The sequence below is a fragment of the Typopeltis vanoorti genome, chromosome 3 (assembly GCF_054136105.1).
Source record: "Typopeltis vanoorti isolate ZY-2024b chromosome 3, IOZ_Tvanoo_1.0, whole genome shotgun sequence".
NCBI lineage: Eukaryota > Metazoa > Arthropoda > Arachnida > Uropygi > Thelyphonidae > Typopeltis > Typopeltis vanoorti.
The window spans coordinates 119,192,151-119,219,954 of record NC_143551.1 but is presented as its reverse complement, the minus strand read 5'-3'; the positions used below and the strand labels follow the sequence as shown (position 1 = coordinate 119,219,954).

The 27,804-nt window shown below is 38.4% G+C and overlaps 1 protein-coding gene across 1 annotated transcript in view; it reads right to left on the bottom strand.

Moving 5' to 3' along the window:
- The window catches only part of LOC150108517 (receptor-type tyrosine-protein phosphatase mu-like), a 1,155,664-nt gene that overhangs the window by 1,039,922 nt on the left and 87,938 nt on the right, over positions 1-27,804 (bottom strand). The gene's annotated exons all lie outside the window — the stretch shown is intronic.

Here is a 27,804-nt window from a genome sequence, read left to right as displayed (position 1 = left end):
AATCTTCTTTCTTAAAATAGCCAAGCTTGTACCAGGCCTAAGTACATTTGTCCCTTATAATGCAATGTTTCATTTATAGCAGTATATAATTAAAAGATAAGGATACATGTTAATGAAGCTATGAAATAAAATGTAACTCTCCTGTATTTTAATCTCTCTTCTCATTAATTTTGAATTATTTATAACTTACAATATGACAATACTGTATATAATTCTCTTCAAGGATTAATGATAATAATTTGCTGCTCAGAATTTCCATGAGTGCACAACAGTTTTTTTTTTTTCCCTATAAACCTATCTGAAAGTCTAGTACTCTCAAAAAGGTGTATTAGTCCTATTAATAAATCCTATGGACGGGCATGTTGTCATTGTTGTTGTTGTTATTATTATTATTATTATTATTACTATTATCATCATCATCATCATCATACCTTAAGGGGTGCTTAAGGATCAAGGCTGGACACCTCCACATTGCCTTTTGGAAAACAGAATACCGACCAGTGCTTCTGACCTGATGTTCAATCCTCGCATTCTCGTGATTGCACCATGCTGGGTATCTACCTAGATACCGAACAAACAAGGATGGGCTGGCAATTTAGGATTTAGCCAAATAAATTGTGTTCTTATTGGCTTAAACCATAACTCAAAATGATGGTACAACGTGATGGAATTTCATCCCAGCTGGGACGTCACCCAGTTAAACAAAGCTTCCATTGTTTTTGTCAGGAAACCAGGGGTGAACAGCAAAAAGTCAACCACTGGAACAAACCCAAACCTCTCAATTCAACATCAGCAGAGATTAAGATTGACATTATTAACATAAGAAGCATCAATGGAAAAGAAATGGAACGAGTAGAAGAATTGGATAAGTGCCAGATCAAAGAAGACAAAAACAGGCGAGATCTTTCAAAGCAACAAATACAAGAAAATATATTGAGGAAATAACAATCAAGGAAAAGAAGGGGTAGCTATAATATTAAATGCTAAATATGAGAATAATCTTCTTGAATGGCAGGCAATATCAAGTTGGGTGATGTGAGCTAATATCTGGAAACTGAACAATGAAACTTATTTATGCTTATGGTTCCACAGAAGATTCTAAAAAGGAAGAAGGGGGGAAGAATTTTTTGAAGCATTAGAGAGGGCAGCTGACAAAACAAAAAAGAAAACATTTGTCCTTGTTGGAGATCTAAACAGCAGAATAGGAAATGATTACCAGACATATAATGTTTTGGGAAAATTTGGAGAAGAAAGCAAAGCTAATAATAATAATGGTAAATACCTGCTAGATATCTGCTCGGGACATAGACTAGTTATTACTAACACTATGTTTCAACATAAAAATGTACATAAATTCACATGGAGAAAAGATGCAAGGAATAAGAAAAGTCCCATTGACCACGTTATTGTACGTGGGCTGTTCAATAAGTAATAAGACTAATTTTAACTGTGGCAAAACTACTCATCACAATATTAATTTCTGTGGAATAAAGAAATGTTGCTGTATGTATTAACAAAAGAGGTTGATAGATGGCGTATACAGGTTGATGTGCCAGAGTTTCATTTGACTAAACGCAAGTGCTCATCGGCGCGCCTATGAAGTGCGACCAGTCTTCGAAATGGATGCGTCCTTGGAACAGCGTTATGCGATTAAATTTTGTGTGCGTTTGCAAAAATCGGCATAGGACACTTTTAACATGATACACGAAGCTTTCCATGATGAAGTAACGTTGAGGGCAAGTGTTTTTCACTGGCATAAAACTTTTAAGGAAGGAAGGCAAAATGTGGAAGATCTTGAATGTGAGGGAAGACATTCAACGTCCATCACAGAGACAATGATCAACACAACAACGATTATCATCAAGCACGTCAAAAGGAAGCGTCCATTGCTGAAGAATGGCTTCTTATTGCACCACGATAATGCAAGGCCACATATTGCTGGTTGTGTAGTGGACGTTTTGCAGAAGAACAACACAGATATCCTACCACACCCTCCATACAGTCCTGATCTCGCATCGTGCGATTTCTGGCTGTTTCCTCAGCTCAAGAAACCACTAAGAGGCTGCCATTTCGAAAGTAACAAAGCATGTATAAAAGCTGCGGAGGCAGTTTTGAAAGAAAACTCAAAAAACGGACTCTCACATGTGTTTAAGAAGTGGACGCAACATTGGGACAAATGCATCGTGCCTCACAGTAGTTACTTCGAAAAATACCATGTAAATGATGGCGATTAAAGTTAATCTGTTTTCTGTATAAATATAGTCTTATTACTTATTGAACAGCCTACGTAGATACTCATGTTTTCTCACTGGTGCAGGTCACTAGAGTATACAGAGGATTTTAAAGTGGAAGTGATCACCATTTAGTCTTGAGTAGGATAAAATTGAATTTCATATTGAAAAGGAGAACATATAAGAAACTTTTAAAGCAAATAAAAGTTGAGCAGCTCTTAGATTTGAACTGTAGACTAAAATACACAAACATTATTCAAGAAAAAATGAAAGAGTTTGAGAACAGGAACCAATTCTTGGAGATTCAGTGACAAGTACTGAAGAAAACAAATACTGAGTACGCTGGATGTCAGTAAAGCTGTGGGACTGGATGGTATTTCTCCACGAGTTTTGAGAGAATGTGCTAGGGAACTGACAGTGCCTTTGACCTTGCATTTCAATGAAAGTCTGGCTGCTAGAAAGGTGCCCATGGAATGGAAGGAAGGCAAGATAATGCCATTGCATAAGGGCGGTAGCAAACTGGAAGTCTAATTATAGACCAGTTTGTGTGTCATCAGTAGTTGTTAAGATCTTGGAGAAAATAGTGAGGGACCGTATACAGCACTGGGCAGATGAGGATAATGTTATCTGTGAGAGTCAACATGGATTTGTGAAGGGGGTGTGCTCTTGTTTTAGCAATATGCTAGCCTTTTATGATAAAGTTACAAGAGCATTAGATAAGGGAAAGGCATATACTGCCATTTTCTTAGACTTAGCCAAGGCATTTGACAGGGTGCCATGATAAGCTGATATTTAAGTTACAGCACATGGGTCTGGATGTCAGATTGGTCAACTGGATTCAGGATTGGCTGTCTGATAGGTATCAGAGAGTTGTGTATAGTGGGGCAGTTTCAAGGAAGCAGAGGGTTACAAGTGAGGTCCCACAGGGCTCAGTACTGGGACCTATATTGTTTAACCTTTATATCAATGACATTGTCAGTGTATTGCAAGGGGATATTCAGTTGTTTGCAGATGATGCGAAGCTGGGAAGGATTATTAGTAATAGTGCAGATGCGGCAGCCCTGAAAGAGGATTTGAATAAGCTAGATAGATGGGCATATGAATGGGGTTTGTTGGTTTAATTCAGCAAAATGTAAGGGCTTGAGGTTTGGGAAACATCGATGGGACACTGCATACTCTATGGGAGGAGTTATACTGGAGGAAGTAGGGGAGACAATAGATCTGGGGTTGATGATTGATAGAAACCAGAAATTTGGAGGACATATTGCAAAGGTGACGAAGGTAACACAGAGGATTGCTGCAATAATGAGAAGGACACAGACCTGCAGAGATAAAACAGTTATCATTCTGTTGTATAAGACCCTGATCAGACCACACTTGGACTATTGTTCTCAGATTTGGTCCCCAGGATTTGAAAGGGATAAATTAACTGTGGAAAGGGTACAAAGACAGATATGGTTCCAGGACTGTACAATGATAGTTATGAGGATCGGCTGAGGGAATGTGGGCTGCAGAGTTTGGTGGATAAAAGAAGGAGAGGTGATATGATTGAGACTTTTAAACTGTTGAGAGGTGGTTACAGGGTTGACACTGGGGAGTTCTTTCGCTTCGTTGAACAGCGGGAAGGAGTGATGACAAGAGGTAATCCCTGGAAGTTACGAAAGGAAACTGTGAGCAAGAGGATGAGGAGTGGTTTCTTTGCATGGAGGGTGGTTGAGCCGTGGAATGCATTGCCTGATAGAGTGGTGAGGGTGAGAACGGTCAATGAGTTTATTTAAGGAGTGGTATGATAGACTTTGTGTTTCTTCGGGGAGGACCTCTCCTCGATGAGTCTTGATAGACTTTGTGTTTCTTAGGAAGGACCTCCCACGATTAGTCTTTTGACTCCATGGAGGCCTGAATAATAATAATATTGCATAAAATTAACTAAACAAAAGTCATGGGAAGACTTTGATCAGAACATTGAAAATAAATATTAGGAAAAAAATCAGGAAGATGGTAAAATATTCTAAAGGCTATTAAAGAAACTCAGAAATGGAAGAAAGAGTACTGTAAAGGGCATTAGAAATAATAAAGAGGACATGAAAACTGAAGATAAAGATATTCTTGATGTATGGAGTAATTACTTTGAAAGATTGTGAGACTAAAATGAAGTAGCGGAAGTTAGTACTGAAAGCCATGAAACTGAAAGTATTGGAGAGAAAGGGAAGGTGAAAGAATTGGATGTTTTGGCTGGAATCAATGACCTGAAAGGTGAGAAGTATTGTATGAAGTAAGATGTGAAAAGGTTATTGGAAGAAGCTAAAAAGATGAGTAAGAAGGTGAAGTTTGTCTGTCTGCTGCAACACTATGATAGAGGCAAACTGAGAAGGAGGGCAATGATAGTTAATGAATCAATATGCAGGCCATGCAGAAGGAATGATGTATAGTTTGTGGGCCTATGGCCTGAGTTTGATAGATGTAATGATGATGATGGACTGCACTTAAATGGATTCAGAGTTATGTGTCAAGAGAGAGCTTTGTCCACTGAGAGTGTGGAAGTGCAAAGTCGGGAAAACTAAAGAATCAGGGCAGATGCAAACAAGTATATGTGAAGGCACCCGTGAAACAAATGAAATAATTTGAGAATGACCAACAAGTGCAGAATCTAGTCTCTCAAGCAAAAATATTGAATAGGGATCAAATCAGGATGTATAGTTAACTGGGGGGCCTACAGGAACTATGCAGTTTCTATATACTAATGCCAGAAATATCAGGAACAAGAGGGAGAAATTTTTGGCATTGGTTAATGCAACCTCACCAAATGTTATAGTAATTTGCGAGACTTGGCTAATAGCAGATGACATGGTTACAGGAATAGAATGTGATGGATTTACTATTTGAAGGGAAGATAGAGTAGACAGGACATGAGATGGGGTACTGCTAATGACAGCAGATGAATTGCAACCAACAAGAGTAAGAGTCAGTCTTGCAGATAGCAGTTCTTTTGAGTCAATCTAGTGTAAAATCAACGCCAATAGGACAAAATATAAAATTATTATTATCATTATTATTATATGGACACCTCCATGGAGGCGTCCATAGACTCATCATGGGAGACCCAACTATCCACACAAACTATCATACCTCTCCTTGAATCCATTAACAGACAAAGCACTCACAACTGAGCAACCCATTCCACTCATTCAGAACTCTCCAAGCAAAAAATCTAGTCCTCACACCCCTACTAACCACACCTTTATTCAACTTCCAGGGATGACTCCCTTGTTCTGCCCCCTCCAGCCAAGTGCTAAACATTTCCCCTGCATCAATCCCATAAAACCCTTTAAGCAACTTAAATGTTTCTATTATATCCCTTCTTTTTCTCCTATCCTACACTCTCACTCTATCTTTATAGGGAACATTTCACAGATCACTCACCATCTTGGTCACTCATCTCTGAATCTTCTCCACCGCTTCCTCATCCCCACTTGACTACAGTAATCCACATGTGGATGTATTCAGTCTTTATAAAAAGGAATAACAACTTTCTTATCCCTACTTGTTAATGTGTTCTTTAATAACCAAGTAATCTTATAGGCTACCTTAGTAAGCTTAGCAATATGTCCTCTATACTTTAACTCTCTATCTATCACCACCACTAAATCTCTAGCTCCATCTATTTCCTGGAGTACAATGCCATCAATGTAAAACACAGCTTGTAATCAATTTATCCCAAAATGCATAATTTTACATTTCTCTACATTAAATCGATATCCATTATCTTTTGCCTATATACTGACAGCCGATTTAAATCTTCCTGCAGGCGCTCCACATTGCCTTGATTAAATATTACTCTACCTAATTTTGCATAATCAGCAAACAACTGAATATTTTCCTTCAGGTTATTTCCTATATCATTTATGTACAAATTAAACAGCAATGCTCCCAGCACCAAACCTTGCAGCACATCACTGTCACCAGTTTTCTCCTTGATTCTGCCCCTCCATATACTACTTTTTGATATCTGTCCAGCAGCCACCCTCTTATCCACTTAACGAATGTATTATCCATCCCCATTTGATCTAATTTGCGTAACAGAGTTCCATGTAATATTCTGTCAAATGCTTTTGCAAAATCCAGCAGAATCACTGTGCATCCATTTCCTTTATCTAATTCTGCTATTACTGTATTATAAAAAAAAGATAGTAAATTACTAAGGCATGACCGACCCTTCACAAAGCCATGATGTCCCTCATACAGTATCATCAGTATCATATTTTTATCCACCCATTCTTGAGTTCTCTCTTTGACCAATATTTCTAGTACTTTTACCACCATGCCTAAGATACGAATTGGTCTATATTTTGCTACTGCAGTCTTAGAACCTCCCTTATACAAGGGAATTATTTTGCCCTCTTTCCACTCCATTGGAAATCTACCAGAGTTAAAACTTAAAAAGCCTAGTCAGAGGCATTCACTTGGCTAAGTGAGCAAGTGAATGGTGATCATTATGGATGATTTCAATTATGCCAATATTGATTGAATTGAAGTCATAGCATCATAGAATAAGAAAAATGAATTTTTTGAGTTCTTAAGGGACAACAATCTTAGGTAGTATAAGATGGAAGGGATGCAAGGGTTGAGATTCTTGGATCTGGTTTTATCATCAAAGGATGTGATTGTGAATGAGATGTCTAATATTTCCCCAGTTGGTGAAAGTCACCATGAAGTGCTCACTCAGATTGCAGCCAGTCACATGAAAATTTCTATAAAAAAGAGATATATGTGGAACTAAAAGGTTAGTGATTATGGAAAGGTTAGGGAAAAGTGGGAGCTATAACTTGGAAAGAGGAATTGAGTGGGAAGGATATAGAGGCAGCATAGGCATTATTCAAAAGCTATTTAAAAGTAGCAATGACTGAGTGTATTCCAAAGGTGAAAAGACTAAACAAGATAGGAGTAAAAATGGATAAATGAAGAGATTAAGCATGAATCTGGAAAAACAAAGTACTATGGAAGGAGATGAATGGTGATAACGATCATTTACACGAAGAGTCCAAAGGGCAGGCCAGGATGGTTGATTCAGTTAGTAAAAGCAGCAAAAGTGCAGCATGAGAAGAAATTAGCTAATTGAGCTAAGAAAAATCCTAGTGAGTTCTTTCAATATGTGGTAAGTAGAAGGAAATATGACTATGGGAGGATGATGACGACACTGGCAGAATGATAACCAATGTTGGGGATATACGGGGTGTCCCAAAATTCACGCAAGAAATAATTTTGATGGAAAACACAGGTTTTTAATTAAAAATTGTAATTTCTTATTGATTCATAAAGTATACAGTATAGGGTTATGCATGGAATAGCATATCGGGTAAATGGCCTCCACGGCTTTGCTGGCACATACGCACTCTTTTGTCGAAATTTTCCATGACCGTTTCGCATAAATGTGGCTGAATTTCATTGATACAGCGCTCAATTTCCTCCAAGGTGTGGGTGGTCGTGGGCTTATTGGCATAAACCTTAGACTTCAAAAAACTCCAAAGAAAAAAGTCCAATGGCGTTAAGTCACATGATCTGGGCGGCCAATTCTGATCACCAAAACGGGAAATTACACGACCAGGAAATGACTCATGCAGTAATGAATTGTTTCTTGGGCTGTATGGCATGTGGCACCGTCTTGTTGAAACCACATGTCCACATCCATATCTTGCAATTTAGGCACAAAAAACTAGATTATCATGTCGCGATAGCGAGCCATTAACTGTTATTGCCTTACCACCTGCATTTTCAAAGAAGAATGGACCGATGATGCCTCCAGCCCAAAATCCACACCAAACAATGACACGTTGTGGATGCATTTGTTTCTCAACAATCACTCGTGGATTTTCTGAACCCCCAAATGCGACAATTTTGTCGATTAACGAAGCCATCAAGATGAAAATGAGCCTCATCGCTGAAGATGATTTTGTTCGAAAAATAAGCACCCACTTGTTGTTGTTCCATAATCCATTCAACGAACTCTCTTCGCTGTGTGTGGTCAGTAGGCTTCAGTTCTTGAGTCAATTAAACTTTGTAAGCATAAAGATGCAAATCTTTCGTGAGAATACGCTGTAGAGAGCTTCTCGAAATGCCCAATTCAAGACCACGGTGCCGAATTGATGTTCCTGGACTCTCAGCAACACTCTCATGAACTGCTTCGATGTTTTCTGTTGAACGACTTGTTGAAGGACGGCCAGAGTGTATAAGATCACTAATTGATCTGGTTTCCTTGAATTTTTTAATTAATCTTTTCACAGTTGATGAAGTTAAATCACTATTCCGACCATATTTTGTACGAAAATTGCGAACTGTAGCTGCCAAACTTCATTATTTTTAAAATATCGCTGAACAATGAAAATGCATTGTTCTTTCGTGTAGCGATCCATTTTTAATAACCCTGAACCGTCAGCTGTTACGCTGTCTTTTTTTTTCTCGTTGGCAACACTTTACCGCACAAATGGCACTAAATTTAAATCTTGCGTAACTTTTGGGACACCCTATAGTTGAAGTGTTCACTGATCAGTTTATCAATGTATTTCATCCTTGTGAAGGCAACATCAGGAGAAATTGAAGTGTAGAGGGTATGGTGGATGAGGGACTGATAGTGAATGAACAGACAGTATCATAATCATTATGATTTTCAAGGATTTAGGCCTAGAGTGCCCTGTTCCAGCCTTAGAAGTCATTGTTAAATCTCTTAAGAGGACGTCCTGGTTTTCTTTTCCCTAATGGTTTTTGTAATTTAAGGCTTTTTTGGTAATCTTTCTCTTTTCATTCTTTCAACATGTGCCATCCATTTATGTTTATGTTTTTTAATTTTTTCTATTACTGATTCCTGGTTTAATTCTTTCATAATTTCTTCATTTCCACTGTGAACGAATAGAGTATACTTTGTAGTTTTTCTCATAAACTTCATTTTGGCTGTTATTAATCTTTGTTTGTCTTTTTTTATTGTCCAGATTTCACTTCCATACAATAGGACTGGTAGGGCTAATGTATTGTATATTTTTAGTCTGGTTTGTTTTTGTACTAGGTTAGGTTTAAATATGGAGTTAATTACACCTGTTATTTTTAAATATTTTGCAATTTTTATTATTACGCGACACCTTCAAGGAGTCCAAAGACTCATCGAGTGAGGGCACCCACTCCACAGCTCTCTGCCTCCACCACAGTTTATATCTTTTTTTTTCTTTTTCATATATAATCACACATCCTAGGTAGTTAAATGAATTCACCTATTCTAAAATCTTGTTATCTATTACTATTTTAGTTCTTACTGGATCTTGTCCTTTAAAGGCCATCATTTTTTATTTTTCTGTTGATATTATCATTCCATAACCTTTGGTTATCTCATTTAAATTTAAAATACCTTTCTGTAAGTTATCTTCAAAATTTGTAATCGGCAAAAATGGGAGTGTTTAAGTTCACAGTAGCAGAAAGTTTAATACCTTGATGGAAATTTTTATTCCATTTTATTGTACTAGGTTATTTCATTGAGATAAATATTTAAAAGAGTTGCTGAAAGGGGACATCCTAGTAGGACTCCTTGGTTTATCTCTCTCATATGATTTAATCTTATTTGTATTTGATTATTTTCATATATACTTATTACAGCTTTTAGAATATTATTTGATATTTGTCTTTCTTTTAATATGCTAAATAAAACTAATATGCTTCATTTAACTTTGTCGAATGTTTTTTAAAGTCAATACATGATCATCCTTTTCTAAATTCATGCTGTACTTCTAAAATAGTTTTCAGAATATTTTATTAGTTTGTTATTTAAATTCTGCTATATATTTTGTAACAGGATTTAGTATACTTATACCTCTATAATTTTTAGCCTCATCTCTTCTACTTTTTTTAAAGATAGGGATAACAACTGCTTTATTCCATTCTATTGGTGGGTTACTAAGGTTGAATAGATTTTATTTAAAAACAAAACAAAGCTAAGTTTTCATTACTGTATTTAGTTATATTTCATTTTATTTAGTGTATTTAAATGTTTTGTTTTGCTTGTAATTGTTTGTATTTTTTTTTTCTATTTATTTAATGGAATTTATTAATTGAATAATTAACGATTACGCTACTCGGCAGTAAGGAATGATGACGGATTCAGCAGCAGTCGCAAGTGGCGTATCGCCAAGTCCTCCGCCATTTAAGAACTCAATTATTAGCAATATCATAAGGGACTTTGTGGCATGCAGTACTTGCAGCATGTATGCGTCTCGAGAATTAGATATGTGGCTTGTGAAAGAGAGCGGAGAGCGTATATACGCAAAATGCAGGCAGTTGGAGGAAATAGGTGCATTAGAAATATCGATATCCGACTTTGTTGCTCCAGGAACGGGGAATGAATGTAGGAAGACAAGTAGTGTGACAGGAGAGAATGAAAAAAAGATATATATGAATGAGAAAATAATAGTTGATAGTGTGGAAGGTGTGAGTGACTGTGAAAGTTTAGGAGATGGATTTTTTTTGGGAGAGTGAATTTAGATTAAGAGTGACTGACCTGCAGAGGGAGATAGATGAGTTGAAAGAGGAGGTGGAATGTCATGTGAATGAGAGCAGAAGTATGCAAGATAAGATTAGGAGAATGGAAGAGATAAATGCAAGGAGAATCAGAGTAGCAGAGAGAGAGAGAATTTAGGGAGTATGAGTGAGAGGTATGGGGGAGCTAGAAGAGGAGAGAATGGAAACAGTAGAAGAGAGGGAATGAGAGAGAGGGGTATGGGAATGCTAGCAGACGAGAGGATGGAAACAGTAGGAGAGACGGAATGAGAGAGAGAGAGAGAGAGAGAGAGAGAGAGAGATATGGGAATGCTAGAAGACGAGAGGATGGAAACAGTAGGAGAGACAGAATGAGAGAGGGAATGAGAGAGAGATGTATGGGAGTGCTAGAAGAGGAGAGAATGGAAACAGTAGGAGAGAGAGAGAGAGGTATGGGAATGCTAGAAGAGAGAACAGCAGTAGAGGAGAGGGAATGAGAGAGACCTATGGGAATGAAAGAAGAGGAGAGAATGGAAACAATAGGAGAGAGGAAATGGTAAGAGGTATAATGTATGGCGACTCAATGATCTGTGGTGTTCAAGATAGGATGCGTGAGGAGTGTTTGCCAGGAGGAACAATAGAAAGGGTGGATGAAATGATTGTGATGGTAGGAACGAATGACTTGAGTGGTAATGTAAGTCCGGCAGCAAGAGATATGAGGTTTTTCCTTGAGACTGTACGGAAGAAGACAGAGAGAGGAAAAATAGTGTGTGTGTGTTGCCTAGGTATGATAATGATGAGCTGAGAAGAAGAGCAGTGATATTGAATGGCATAATAGCAAGAATGTGTGACAAGAGAGGACTGGTATATGTGGTGCTTGCAGTGCATTTGAGGAAAGAGAGGAATTGTATGCGAGAAACCATTTACATTTGAATGAGGAAGGATGTAGGCATCTGGAGAGATTGCTGTTCTGAACGAGTCAGTGTGTCCCAGGGAGGATGATAGCAGAGGTGGCCTCTTGTGGGAATGGATACTTGGGAGAAGGGAGATGATGTCAGGTAACACTGAGCTCAGTGGAGTCTAGAAAGGATAATGCTGGGTATAGAAACAATGGCATTTATATGCTTTATATTAATGCCAGGAGAATCCGGAATAAGGGAGAGGAATTGGTGCTGCAGATAGCATCAGCCTGGCCAAAAATTATTGGGATCACTGAGACGTGGTTGACAGAAGGGGATATAATAACAGGAATAAAAGTCATTGGGTATAGCATTTTTCGTCAGGATAGGAGGGGAAAGCGTGGTGGTGGGGTACTGCTTATGATAAGTGATGACCTATGTCCTCTAAGAGTGGAGGCTTTGGAAGGAAGTGAGACAAATGATTTTGAGAGCATATGGTGTGAGGAAGAGGTAGGCAAGACAGGATATTTAGTGGGGTGTTGCTACAGACCCAGTAGCACGGAGGATGGGGACCAGGAGATGTTTAGACAGCTAAGTTTGGCAAGTGCAAGAAGAATGATTGTTATGGAAGATTTTAACTACAGTAGTATAAATTGGAGAGAGAAAGATGCATGTAGCAATAAGGGAATGGAATTTCTAGAATTCTTGAGGGACAAATGTCTTAGGCAACACGTAACAGAGGGAACAAGAGGTTCAAGAGTTTTAGATTTGGTTATAGCATCAGAAGAGTTGATAATAACTGAGATGACATCTCTCCCACCAGTTGGAGAAGAGAGTGACCATATGGTTTTGACTTGGAAAATGAATAGACATGCAGGAGTATCAAAGAGACGGGAACTTATGTGGAATTATAATGCAGGTGATTATAATAGTCTTAGACGTCAACATCGGGAAGTTTCATGGAGTGGGGAATTGGAAGGCCGGGATATCGTTAGAGCATGGGAAATGGTGAAAGAATATTTGTTAGCAGCAATGGTGAGTTGTATACCACGAGTGAAGAAGAGGACACAATTTGGAGTAAAGTGGATGACAAACAATATTAAATAGGAATTGCATGTGAAAAAGAGGCTATGCAAGAGATATAAGGAGACAGGTGAAGAGAGGATGCGTGAAGAATATAAGACACAGGCCAGAAGAGTGACTAGTGTGGTAAGGAAAGCGAAACTGGAATATGAGAGGAGATTGGCCCTAAGATCCAAAGAAAATCCTCGGGAATTTTTTAGCTATGTGGCCAGTAGGAGGAGAAATCACTGTGGAAGAATGAAATTGTGGGGTAAAAATGGGAATAGAGTGACTGATGCAGAGGACATAGTGGAATTGTTCAATGACCACTTTATTGGAGTATTTCATCCTGGAGGAGTCAGTTTTAATGCTAGAGGGATAGGGCAGGTTCAAGGTTTAGAGGTACAGGAGGAGAGTGTGTTTCAGATACTGAGAACTCTGGATGTCAATAAAGCTTTGGGACTGGATGGTATTTCACCACGTGTTTTGAGAGAAAGTGCTAGGGAACTGACAGTGCCTTTAACCTGGCTTTTCAATGAAAGTCTGGCTTCAGGAAAGGTGCCCAGGGAATGGAAGGAAGGTAAGATAGTGCCATTGCATAAGGGTGGTAACATACTGGAAATGTCTAATTATAGACCAGTCTGTGTGTCATCAGTAGTTGTTAAGATCTTGGAGAAAGTAGTGAGGGACCGTATACAGCATTGGGCAGATGAGGGTAATGTTATCTGTGAGAATCAACATGGATTTGTGAAGGGGCGTTCTTGTTTTAGCAATATGCTAGCCTTTTATGATAAAGTTACAAGAGCATTAGATGAGGGAAAGGCATATACTGCAATTTTCTTAGACTTAGCAAAGGCATTTGACAGGGTGCCACATGATAAGCTGATATTTAAGTTGCAACACATGGGTCTGGATGTCAGATTGGTCAACTGGATTCAGGATTGGCTGTCTGATAGGTATCAGAGAGTTGTGTATGGTGGAGCAGTTTCAAGGAGACAGAAGGTTACAAGTGGGGTCCCACAGGGCTCAGTACTAGGACCTATATTATTTAACCTTTATATGAATGACATTGCCAGTGGATTGCAAGGGGATATTCAGTTGTTTGCAGATGATGCGAAGAGGATTTGAATAAGCTAGATAGATGGTCAACGAATGGGGGTATCAGTTTAATGCAGCAAAATGTAAGGTCTTGAGGTTTGGGAAACATCGATCGGATGCTGCATACTCTATGAGAGGAGTTATACTGGAGGAAGTTGGGGAGACAAGAGATCTGGGGTTGATGATTGATAGAAACCTGAAGTTTAGGGGAACATATTGCAAAGGTGGTGAAGGTAACACAGAGGATTGCTGCAATTATGAGAACGACACTGACCTGCAGAGATAAGAGGGTTATCATTCCGTTGTATAAGTCTCTGATCAGACCACACTTGGATTATTGTTCTCAGATTTGGTCCCCAGGATTTGAAGGGGATAAATTAACTGTGGAAAAGATACAAAGACTGATGACAAAGATGGTCTCAGGACTGTACAAGGATAGTTATAAGAATCGGCTGAGGGAATGTGGACTGCAGAGTTTGGTGGATAGAAGAAGGAGAGGTGATATGATTGAGACTTTTAAACTGTTGAGAGTTGGTTACAGGGTTGACAATGGGGAGTTCTTTCACTTGGTTGAACAGCGGGAAGGAGTGATGACAAAAGGCCATCTCTGGAAGTTACGAAAGGAAACTGTGAGCAAGAGGGTGAGGAGTGGTTTCTTTGCATGGAGGGTTGTTGAGCCGTGGAATGCATTGCCTGATAGAGTGGTGAGGGCGAGAACGGTCAATGAGTTTATTTAAGGAGTGGTATGATAGACTTTGTGTTTCTTAGGGGGAACCTCCCCTCGATGAGGCTTGACAGACTTTATGTTCTTAGGAAGGACCTCCCACAATGAGTCTTTTGACTCCATGGAGGCCTGAATAATAATAATAATAATAATAATAATAATAATAATAATAATAATAGGAGTCTTACTTTGAACCTTATTCCTGCATATATATATAAAAAAATCTTAACCCAGATCTTTCCAAAACCGAAAATTTGGTACAGATATGTAGATGACATCTTTATCATTTGGGATCATACAAAAGAAGAACTAATGAATTACCTCAACCAAATCAATAGTTTCCACAATACCATCAAATTCACATTAGAAATGGAAAAAGATAAAAAACTGCCATTCCTTGACATTTTAATAAAGAAACAATCCAATAATAGTATCAACCTCTCTGTATACAGAAAACCTACAAATACTGGACGTTACCTCCATTTCAACTCAGCTCATCACATAGCTCAAAAACTTAGCATTATCCATAGTCTCAAGAAAAGAGCTATACAGTATACGACAGACAAGGATGACCTACTAACAGAATTAACCACAATATCCAGAGAACTTTCTTTAAATGGTTACCCTAAAAGACTCTATAACAAGATTCTATTTACTGATATACCACATCGACAACGTGATGACGTCCAATACATCAGTACAATTACAATTCCTTTTGTCAACAACCTTTCCAAAAAATTAGCTAACCTTTTAAAACCATACAAGATCAGAGTGGCATTCAAACCAATCAATACTATTCGGAAATTTTTAAGATCACCGAAAGATCCTCACCCATTCTACAAATACTCTGGAGTATATAATATTCCTTGCTCATGTGGTATTAGTTACGTAGGTCAGACATCTAGAAGCTTCGAAACGAGAAAGAAAGAACACATAGGATATGTCAGAAATAACAGACAAGACATTTCAGGCCTTTCATGCCACTTTGCCTCTACTAACCATCACATTGAGTGGGATAAGAGCCTTATGCCATACATAGAAGATAACTACCATTCAAGAACCTTTAAAGAAGCAGCTACAGTCGCCCGTAAAACTGAAAACCTAAACAAGAATCAAGGTCTAATTTTACCAGAAATTTGGAAAACTTTTGTCAGATCATTAAACATCAAAGAAATGAACTTTCATAACAATTACGTCATGAGTCATCACGAATAAATCACGTTAACGAGACACGCACATTGTCACGCACAATACCAATTTTTGTATGATTTAGAACCATTGGTTATAACCTAGTCTGTAACCTTCATTTTGTGCTTACTGATTTGTATTCCCTGAGGATGCCAATAGAAACAGATTGGCGAAACATGTAGGAGGATAAAAATAAAGCTACTTGATAAAGATTTTATAAAAAAAGTGTAATAGTCTTATGAATAATTGTCAAGAAAAAATTCAACACAATTACTGTAGCTGTTTGCTGATAATGCAAGTTGTAGAGAACTCTGTGAAATGGGGGCAGAGATATTATGCCCTTGCAAGAGGATCTCAATAGACTATGTGAGTGGACAGATAAGCAGAGTTATCAGTTTAATGTTGTAAAGTGGAAGTTATTGAAATTTAGTAGGCAAGGTTGGGATGCAGAGTATACAATTAATGGAGAAATTTGGAAGGAGGTAGAGAATATGAGAGATCTGGGAGTGATAGTGAACAGAGACTTGACATTTAAGGATCACAGTGCTAAAACTGTAAGAGCATCCTAATGGATTATGGCAATAATGAGGGAGACATTGCCATGCAGAAGCAAAGAGCTTATAGTTTGATAAGGCTGCATATGGACTACTTCTGCACAGACTTGGTCACCTGGTTTTCAGGGAGATTAGGATGTTTTGGAGAAGGTTTATTAAGTTAGTAGTGTCAGGTCAATTTAATGGTCAGTTATGAGGAGATACTGAAGGAATGCAACTTACAGAGCCTTGTGAATAGAAGAAGAAGAAGAAGAGGGGATATAATTGAAACATATAAGTTGGAGAGGGTTATTACCAAATTAATGTGGACAGCATTTTTCATAGAGTAGGGGGAGGCAAGAGTAGAACTAGAGGCCATCCATGGAAGCTATATTAAGGAGGGTGTGAGCAGTGGAGTGAGAAATAGGTTCTTTGTTGATGATCTTTTTGCATGATAGGGGGGTCAACTTCCCCCATGGATCCTTTGAGTCCATGGAGATCAGGTATTAATATTAATCCCCAAATCTCTACATTCATTGAGTACCCACAGCAAATTCAGCAGTGAATTCAGCAAATTCATATATATCCTCAAGATACTATGACAGTCCTGTGTTACCATAGTATCTTATATTGAGTCAAGATTCTTTTTCTGAGTTTCTTTCCTGCCATCCTGACATCACACATCTGTTTCACTAATCTTTACTTCCCTACTGTGTTTAAGTGACCATAACACCTCAGATGAGCTCTATTCAGACATTTCAGAATGCAAACTATGTCAAGTTCCTTCCTAATATCTTGGTTTGTATGCTTGTGGAAAGTGTGCCCTGTATGTTGCGGTCATGGCAGTGAAAGGAGGTCCTACATCTGATTAAGGTGGGATACCCTGGCTGTTTGTTCCTCACAATGGTGTCCATTAACTTCTTTCCAAGCAGTGTATAATTATTCAATTAATTTCAATTCGATTGAATTTAAATTAATTTATAAATATTAACAGATTTACATAACAAATCTGCTATGTAAATCTGTTATTCAGTTATTTCAATTTAGTTAAGGAATCCTGCAGACTTGTACTGGATTTATTTAGAAGTATAACATCATCTGCATAAAGTAAAGAGCTGAAATAGTCTCTAATTTTGATAGGTTTAATGCTACTTTCCTTCATGAACGCGACATATAGATGATGAATATAGTAGAAATAATAGAAATAGATGACATATAGTGGAAATAATGTGCACCCTTGTCTTACATGATTTTACATCAAACCATCTTCTTGCACCTTCTTTAGTTCTAAATGTTGATTTACAGCACTTACTATAATGCCCCATTTGCAAGATGCAATTGTAATGTTTCAAATAACTTTTCTCTTGCCATCTTGTCATGTGCATTCTACAGATATACAAAATTATACAAAATACATATCATTATTCCAATGATTACTCAACTATTTGTCTTGAAATGGAAATGTAATCCTCTATTTGCTCTGAATCCATCTTGTTCTTCACCAAGTTTCTCTTCCACAAATTTTCTTAGCCCCTTCTCAAGTATGCTTGTATAAATTTTACCTAACAGGACTTAGTAAATAAATCTCTCTGTAATTCTCACATTCAGTGTTTTATTTTCCTTTTTACAGATGTGTAATAGATGAACTCTACTCCAATCATCTGGACTTCAACTATCTGACCACACATTCTGACTTACAGTGTAGACATAAAACTTTATATCTCCACATTGAGCATTTTTGGTCACATATTATCTACTCCAGCTGTCTTTCCTTTCAGGTTTTTCATGGATTTTTCAGCCTCACATATTGACATGTACTCCTAATTGCATTCCCTTTGAATATTTTCTACCAAGTTCACTTGATATTTTTCTTGTTGAGAGGCTTATACGCTGGTTAGACATAATAACTAATATTTAAGGAATTGACAGCGTATACTGGAAATATAGATTAAATAAACTTTAATATACACTTTCCGATATTTCGGGAAACTTTACGTTGCCATCTTCTTGGGAACTTATTAAAAAGACACGTGCACACAAGTACTAATACAACAAATGAGACTGAGGCTAGGACGCTAGCGTTTTCCTAAAGTCCTGATGGTGCCCTCTGGCGGGCTATATTGGTAGTTCTTGGCCTTTGGGCTGAAGTTCTTTTGATAAAAGTTTCCCAAATTTGGGGCAGTTTCATGCATCCAAATTTGTTGAGGTTTGGCATGTTCCTAAGGGCCGAGGCTGATTCCATGAATAGTCTTTCATACTTGAACTTGCTGCGGTGTATTACTGTGGCTTTCTTCCATCTTATTCTGTGGCGAGTATCCAGAGCGTGGTCTGCAAGCCCAGAGTGGCTGTACTGGTGAAATCGGATGTAATCCTTGTGTTCTGAGATTCTGATATTTGCTGTCCTGCCTGTTTGGCCAAAGTAGGACAGTTTACAGCTGCAAGGGACCTGGTATACACCAGGTAGGTCTAGGGGAAGTGGTTGGTCTTTGGTGGAGCGGATAAGGGATGCCAGTTTTCTATGTGGTCTGTAACAAGTGGTCAGGTCATGTTTTTTTAAGATTTTATTGATTTTTTCTGAGGTGCCTCTGATGTAGGGAATAGTGATGGATTTAGAGTAATCTTTTTTGTGAAGGGAAGGGGGTGGTGGGTTATGGATAACTGGGTTAAGTATTTTTTGGATTTTTTGGAGGGGGTAGCCGTTGGCTGAGAAAGTGTCACGGATGTGATTTAGTTCAGTGGTTAGGGCTTGATTATTAGAACAGATTATTTTTGCCCTGTTGAATAATGTTTCAATAACTCCATATTGTTGTGAGGGGGGGGGGGATTGTTGGTGAATGTATCTGCCTGTATGGGTGGGTTTTCTATAAACTGAGAAAACCAAGGTTCCATCAGGTTGGCGGGTGACTAGTGTGTCTAGGAAGGGGAGGTTATTGTTTTCCTCTTTTTCCAGGGTGAATTTGATTCTAGGGTGTTGGTTGTTCAAGTGTGTTAGGAAGGAGAGGAGTGAATCCGGGCCATGTGGCCAAATAGCGAAAACATCATCAACATAGCGAAGCCATATGGTAGGTTTTTGTGGGGCTGAGTTTAAGGCTTTCTCTTCAAACATCTCCATGAAGAAGTTGGCCAAGGGTGGGGAAAGTGGTGAACCCATGGCTGTCCCCTCTATCTGTTTGTAGAATTTTTCCTGCCAAACGAAATAGCCTGAGTTCATTGTAAACTGAAATAGGGCTGAGATATCGGGAGGAAATTTAGCTTGGATTAGCTCTAAGGTTTCTTTGAGAGGGACATTCGTGAATAGGGAGGAGACATCGGAGGAATAGAAGGTTTTGCCACCTCATGGCAAAACTCGTAGAAGGGTTGTAAGTTCTGTTCGCTACAAACTTGATATTAACCAGGTCTGCCTACTCACTGATGAGACCTCAATAAAGGTTGAAACCGGTCTGGGTAGTGACCTTCTCTCATAATGTCGAACAATAATACAGCTCCTAGGAGCTGAGTTCACATTATGGGTAAATATCAAGAATAGTGATCGGAGCTTGCTCCACCTTTGACACGAGTTGCCTCAGCTTGCACTACCTTTAGGGTCAGTTGCGGCAGTATCCAGGTATTTGCTTACGCTTGGAATCGCCGAACTTTATATAGTTTCTACTATATTCGGCATGAAACTCTTTGAGTTTCTTATTCGGCTGAGAAATTATATGGGATGTAATATCCCTTAACTTAAACAAGTTATATGTCGCCGAATTGAAGCCTTTGGCTCTTCATATATCTAATAATTTATTAGGACACCTCATGGCAAAACTCGTAGAAGGGTTGTAAGTTCTGTTCGCTACAAACTTGATATTAACCAGGTCTGCCTACTCACTGATGAGACGGCCCCGAGAGAAACCTCCATGTTCCAGTCTTCTTTTGGATTCCAGTTGCCAGTTACCAGATCCCGAGAGAGAGCTCCTATGTTCCAGTCTTCTTTTGGATTCCAGTTGCCAGTTACCAGATCCCAAGAGAGAGCTCCTATTCCAGTATTGTTTGGTAAGAACCCTTCTAGTTTCTCTTTTGTTGGTTTTTACCTTTTTTTTGCGGCCTCGTTCCAATCGGTGCAGGTCCGTTTTAGGGTATTTCCTTTCGGGGACTGAAATTTGCTATTCCGTTCATAAGGTATTTGCTTTCAAACAATGTCGAAATTCTTGCCAAGAGTTCGTACTCTCGGGATCGAAATTGACCCAAACATCGACAAAGCGACGTTTGTGAGAGCTCTTCTCAAAGTCGTCAAAGCAGAAAGTATTTACGGGCTTACCCCTTACGGGGGGGGGTAGATTCCAAATAGTAACAAACAACATAGAAACAAGAGAAACGCTCCTTAAAGGCGTAGAATGTGAAGGGAAAAAATACCTACCCTTTCTAGTCGGGAGTATTTTAAAATCCGTAATAATTGACAGGTTTCCACTCGAATATCTAGAGAAAGGGGAGGAAATCATTAAAACCATTTTCTCCAAGTGGGGGACTGTCCGAAACATAACAATCGGACAAGACGCGGATATCCCAGAGTGGAAATCAGGAGAAGTGAGCATTTCAATCGAGATGAAAACCGAGATTCCCAACTTGATTTTTTTAGGCTCAGCAAGAGTAATAGTCAATTATCCAGGCGTAAGAAAACAATGTTTTCGGTGCACCGCTTTGGGTCACCTTAGCGCTCACTGCCCGAAAAACAACACATGCCGCAACTGCTTATCGACAGAACACACATTGAATCAATGTGAGTCACCATGCCGTAAATGTGGGAACATATCCCATAAAATAGACATTTGTCCTAATAGGACCCTTGCAGAAAGAGCAGGAGGCGCCATAATACCTGCGGCAGTAGTCCTTCCTAAGCTCACAACACAGGACTCTCGAGCTACCGGCCAAACAGTAAAGGAACCACAAACAACTGAACCAGAAGAGTTTCCAGCCCTCCAACCGCCAGCTATCGCAACGACTACATTAGGAAATCGGGCAATAACTGGGAGGAACGCAGAAGGGAAAATTAGGAAGAAAAAGAAACAGAACACTAAGAAATCGGAAGGCAACAATGACAGCACAGAAACAGAGGAAATGGAAATCAACACCAGTACAACTAAACGACCCATCACGCCGGAAGAAGAAGGAGAAATGAAATGAAATAAACAGGACACTGAAAGCCAAATAGAAGCCTCAAGTTCAGATGAGGATGAGGAAGGAAATGAGATATCGCGAAACAACTCAGAAAATGAGGAAGAAACCTCATCAGAAGAAGAAGACAGAGAGCAAGGAAACAATCCAGAAATTAAAGAAGGAACAGACTCTGTTAAAAGCAAGACTCCAAACGGCTCTGTCATTCTGCAGAACTTTAAGGGATCTCCTAAAACGGCAGAAAAACTATTTCAGATAATGACCACAAAAGGAGAGCCAACTTTCTTGTTCTTTAAGAGGAGCAATAGACTCATATGGGGAGAACTCTATGTAAAAGATATAACCAAGGTCGAGCCCCAGCAACTGGACGACCTGGACTTAACAGAGGAAGAAAAACAACACTTATGCGACACATTGAAGTCGCTGACACGAGTAGATCTGGAAAAGAGATACTCAGGGATAATGAGGGAATTTGAAAAAAGAAATTTACCAGTAGATTCAAACACCGGTTCTTCTCACCCCATTACAAAACCGGTAAAAAGAAAAGACCCCCGATATGAATATTCGAATGTAACAAAACGAATCCTATTCTATCTTAGGAATAAACCCGAGATAAAAAACAAAGTCCACACAGCAGTACAGGAAAAGGGAGACATGGGTTTGCAATGTGAAGGTGAGCTAGAGAGTCTTAGAATATGGCTCAAGTTTGGGAAAGTCACTTACGACCGAGCGGAATGGAATGAATGCTTGAAGAGAATATGGCAACTTAATGATGAAGAGTTAGTACACGTACTCACAGTGATGGAAAACGTGGTAAAAGACTATGAGGAAGCGGTAAGAGATAGCAGGGCAAATATGGCATAATAATAATAATAAAAAAAAAAAAAAAAAAACCTTCTAAGTTTCTTGGTTCTGTTTCTGTATGTTCAGGCTTAATCCAAATAGGAGGGGGCAGACCTGAGAACCCGAGCGGCGAAGGCTTACAGCGAGGCGGTGCAGCTCCTTGCGGGCTGCATCACTCGGGCCAGGCTCTTCCCCCGTTCTTGCAGTACTTTTCTGTTAATTCACCGACTTTTGTTGTTCTGTTTATGTGTATTCTAGCTCCTTTGTCGTTTCTGTTTATGTGAATCTTAGTTCTTTTGATTTTCAATTTATGTGTGTCTTCCTGCATTTGTCTTTTCACTTCTTTCATCGGCCAGACATCTGAAGAGGTGGCTGGCCGGAGAACGCGGAGGAGAACGGATGGAGGGAGATGATGTCGGAGATCTGCTTGGTGCTGGCATTTAAGTCAGGCCAAGTAGATCGACTGAGGCCTCTTTTAACTATCTACTACTATCCACTCTACCTTTCCTCTCCTCTCTCACTATCAGGCTGACTCTCAGCACAACTTTTTTTTAAATCTAAAGAGGCCAGTGATGAAAGGCATGAACTCCCATTCTACCTCAATAAAGGTTGAAACCGGTCTGGGTAGTGACCTTCTCTCATAATGTCGAACAATAATACAGCTCCTAGGAGCTGAGTTCACATTATGGGTAAATATCAAGAATAGTGATCGGAGCTTGCTCCACCTTTGACACGAGTTGCCTCAGCTTGCACTACCTTTAGGGTCAGTTGCGGCAGTATCCAGGTATTTGCTTACGCTTGGAATCGCCGAACTTTATATAGTTTCTACTATATTCGGCATGAAACTCTTTGAGTTTCTTATTCGGCTGAGAAATTATATGGGATGTAATATCCCTTAACTTAAACAAGTTATATGTCGCCGAATTGAAGCCTTTGGCTCTTCATATATCTAACTACCTGTATAAATTAAGTACACTATGAGTTCTGATTTTTATATCCTTGTAAATGACTTCACCACATGCCTCTCTGGCCGAATCTTTTTTTTTTTTTTTTTCAGTCTACCATGAATCCACAGGAGTTTGGTTCTTGTTTTTAAGCATTCATTTTTTTATTGAAAACATTTGAATATTTAAGTCAACGGTTCACAACAGAAGGCTTCTAGACTTTGATTCGTTTTTTCAAACAAATTTTAAGAATTTTAAAAAAACATTTTAAGTAAAAAGTTTTTAATTTAAAATTTTTTTAAAGAATAAATATTTTTGTTTACAGTATGAAATTCATTTTTATAATGAACAAAACTAAATGGTGATCACTTCTGATTTCAAATCCTCTGAATCTTCTTGTACCAGCATGAAGATAGTGCTATCAACAATATACAGATTACTAATTTGTGAAATGGAAATTAAATCTCTACCAGATTTCTGCTTCTGGAGAATGAGAACATATGAAAATAAAATCTTGTTCACTGTTTTTTTTGTTTGTTTTTTTAATATCCATTAATAAGAAACAAATCAGAAATGACTTGGAGTTCTGTCTTGAGTTAATGCTGATTTTATAAAATAAAGTCTCCTAGGTTCTTCAGAATGTGGATGATGCTAAATTTTGAGGATTGTGAAGAGAAGAAGCATGAAGACAGCATCCAGTGTGAGTAAGCTTTCAATAAACCTCTTTCTCTCTCTCTGGTCATTCACTGCATGTCATGATGGATGGCATCCTCTCTTCAAGCTTTGCTGCCAATGCAAGAGTGCCTCAGGTCTCCATTCTCTCACCTACTCTCAATCACCACAAATCCTACCCATATCTTTGTCAACAATAACACTCTTAATTCATCCTACTTCTTGGACAAACCATGCAGTTACCAGACATCTCTTATATCAAGATCAACTGCAACCAGTGCTTTAATCACTAATCTCTACTTAATCTCTTAAGTGGGCAAGGATAACCTAGTTACCTTCAATGCTGCTAAAATGCCGACCTGCTTTTTCTCTTGCACAAAAGATCTCATCTCACCTTGCCTCCTCTGTAATGTAGCAATATATTCCCATTCCCATCAGTAATATAGAAATCATCAAACAGGATGAACTATCTCCTTGGATTAACATTTACCTCCATCTCCTGACACAAACATATTACATCAATAGCTACCTCAGATTTCAAAAAACTAGGTATTCTTTTCTGCTCAAAAAAAGCTATTTTACAACCACCCAGCTACAAACTCTATACAAATCCCAAATATGTCCATCCTTAGAATATTGTTTGCAAATCTGGGGTGGTGCACCTAAAACCTCCTTAAAAATTATTGATGCTGTCCAGAGGAGAGCAATTCAGCTCACAGAATCCTTCTCTCACAGGATCGCTTCAATCTCTATCTCACAGTCATGGTGTTTCAGCTCTGTGTCTCTCTACTAGTACTTAAATGGTCACTGCTCCAATGAATTAGAAAATATCATTCCTTGTCTTGCTGTTGGACCTGTTAAAACAAAAGCAGTAGCTGCTGTCCAGTATGCCCTTTCAGCTACAAACTCAATTAACCTGCTTCTCCTTTTCTGCATTTATTCCATCAACCTATGTCCTCAGGAACAGCCTTCCTTATGATTTGTTTCCCAACAATTTCAACCTACAGCTCTTTAAGAAGAATGTTAGTAGATTTCTTGTTTCTCAATCCTTATCTGCACCTCACACATGGCACTGATATGCTATAAGTTCAAGTACCTCTTTTGCAGAGAATAAATATATATATTAAAAATTGTCCTTGTCCAATGCAATTGTCATCTCTTTATTGTAATAGGTAAGTAGATTACTAAAACACGATCTCTAAGTAGCAAATCCATGCTGTCCATCAAATATCATACCACTATTGTCAATGCAATTCTTGATCCTGGATCTCACTAACCACTCCAACACTTTAACCATAACACCTGACAAACAGATTGGCCTGTAATTTGATGCATGAGGTCTTTAATCTCTGTTATGAAGCAGTACAACCTTCCCTTCCTTCCACTCCTTTGGAACTTGTGCCAATGTAAGAGACTCATTGACAGGAAGGCTTCTGTACCAAAACTGCAATATGTATGCATGGAAATATGTGAAAGATTTGTGGACTGTTTGGGTAAACAAGAAGAAGGAAAGAATTAACATATGTGAAAAGTGTCTTGATAGATTAGATCGATTAGAACTGGGAACAAACATCAGGATTGTAGAAGAAGAGCTTACGTAGGAGTTAGTGAAAATGAAAATTAAAAGCAAAATGAAACATCTCGAAGAGGATATTAAACATCAAAAGGAGAGATTGGCTGATGATAATGAGAAGGAGGAAGTTAATATTATGAAGAAAGAGTCAAAGGATAGTCGTATATCATTGTATGGGGGACCCAATCATTAGAGATATGATTACTAATAAATTGAACAAAATATTCTTTCCTGGTGGAACAATGTAGCAAATAACTGATGTGTTGCAGAAAAGAAAATACCAGGAGTCAGAAGTAGTGGTAGTCGTGGACACAAATCACTTAGTTAGGGAGAAAAAAAATGTTGATAGAGACCTGAGGCAGTTGGTGCAGCAGGTAAAGAAGAATAGTGTTGTTGGGAAAGTTGTAGGTGTGTTGCCAAGATATGACAACAGTGAAGTGAAAAGGAGGGCACAGATAATGAATAGTAAGTTGGCTGAGTTGTGTGAGGCAAAGGGGGTTCAAATTTATAAATCTGTGGTGTGAATTTGAAGGGAGGTTGGAATGGTTTAAATCTGACAGATTACATTTGAATGGGTTTGGTGTTGGACATTCTAAAAGTCTATTCTGTTTTGTGAGAAGGCACAAAGTCAAGAAATTAACATAGTAAATGATCAGAGTCCACTTCTGAAACAGGATGGCACAAATCAACCCATTGTACAGCAGGAGAAAGATGGATATGAGGTTGAAGATGTGGTTGCAACAGCACCAGATGATGAAATGCATAATAAAGGTGAGGATGAGGCAATTAGTAATGGAAATTAGAGTAAGAGCGAAGAGAGGTGTGGTACAGTAGCTAGAATAAAGAATAATAAAAAGGGGGATGGTAAATCCCTTTATGTTTTTAATAGCCGGGTACGAAACTCGGATCGAAATCCATTGTAATCAATAGTTTCATGCCGAAAAAACTATCATCAGGCCCAAGTATAAATGATCACTTGGATAGTACAACACCAGGGCAACTCCATGCAAAGGTGCAGCAAGCTGCCTCACTAACTTTAATATTCTTTCATAAAGTAAAACCCAGCTCCTGGGAGATGTATATATATTGTTTTACATTATGAGAAGAGGTCACTACCCAGACCGGTTTCAACCTTATTTGAGGTCTCATCAGTGAGTAGGTAGACCTGGAATATCAAGGTTTTTAAGTGAACAACAACTTACATACCTCTACTATCGAATTGCTGAAGTGGTGTACTCTTATATTTAATGTTAATTACTAATTTAATATTTAATAAGATGAAAGGCTATTTTATTGGCGAACATGTTAATAAAAAGAGGGATGGTAAATCCCTTTATGTTTTTAATAGCCGGGTACATAACTCAGATCGAAATCCATCGTAACACACAGAGTTTCATGCCGAAAAAACTATCGGCAGGCCCAAGTATAAATGATCACTTGGATAGTACAACACCAGGGCAACTCCATGCAAAGGTGGAGCAAGATCCCTCACTAACTTTAATATTCTTTCATAATGTAAAACCCAGCTCCTGAGAGATGTATATATATACATCTCTCAGGAGCTGGGAGCTCTCCTTTTTTGAGGTCTCATCAGTGAGTAGGTAGACCTGGAATATCAAGGTTTTTAAGTGAACAAGAACTTACATACCTTTACTATCGAATTGCCGAAGTGGTGTACTCTTATATTTAATGTTAATTACTAATTTAATATTTAATAAGATGAAAGGTTGAAACCGGTCTGGGTAGTGACCTCTTCTCATAATGTAAAACAATATATATATACATCTCTCAGGAGCTAGGTTTTACATTATGAAAGAATATTAAAGTTAGTGAGTGAGCTTGCTCCACCTTTGCATGGAGTTTCCTTGGTGTTGTACTATCCAAGTGATCATTTATACTTGGGCCTGCCGATAGTTTTTTCGGCATGAAACTATGGATTACGATGGATTTCGATCCGAGTTTCGTACCCGGCTATTAAAAACATAAAGGGATTTACCATCCCCCCTTTTTATTAACATGTTCACCGGTAAAATAGCCTTTCGGCTTATTAAATATTAAATTAGAATAAAGAATGTTGGTGCTTGGTAGAATGGCCTCAAACACACAGGGATTGTTATGTTTCTACACAAATGTAAATAGTATTAGAATCTAGAGAGCTGAGGTTGTTGCACTGGTTGAGTCAGTATGCCCAAAGATAATTGGAATAAGTGAAACTTGGTTATCTGAGGAATATGTGATGTCAGGAATAGAATTAGAATGATATATAATTTTCCAGAAGAATAGAAATGTGAAAAGAGGAGGAGAAGTTCTGTTAATGATTGTAGAGGAATTGTGTCTGCAAAGTGTGGAAGTTGATAGTGCATGCATAGATTTTGAAT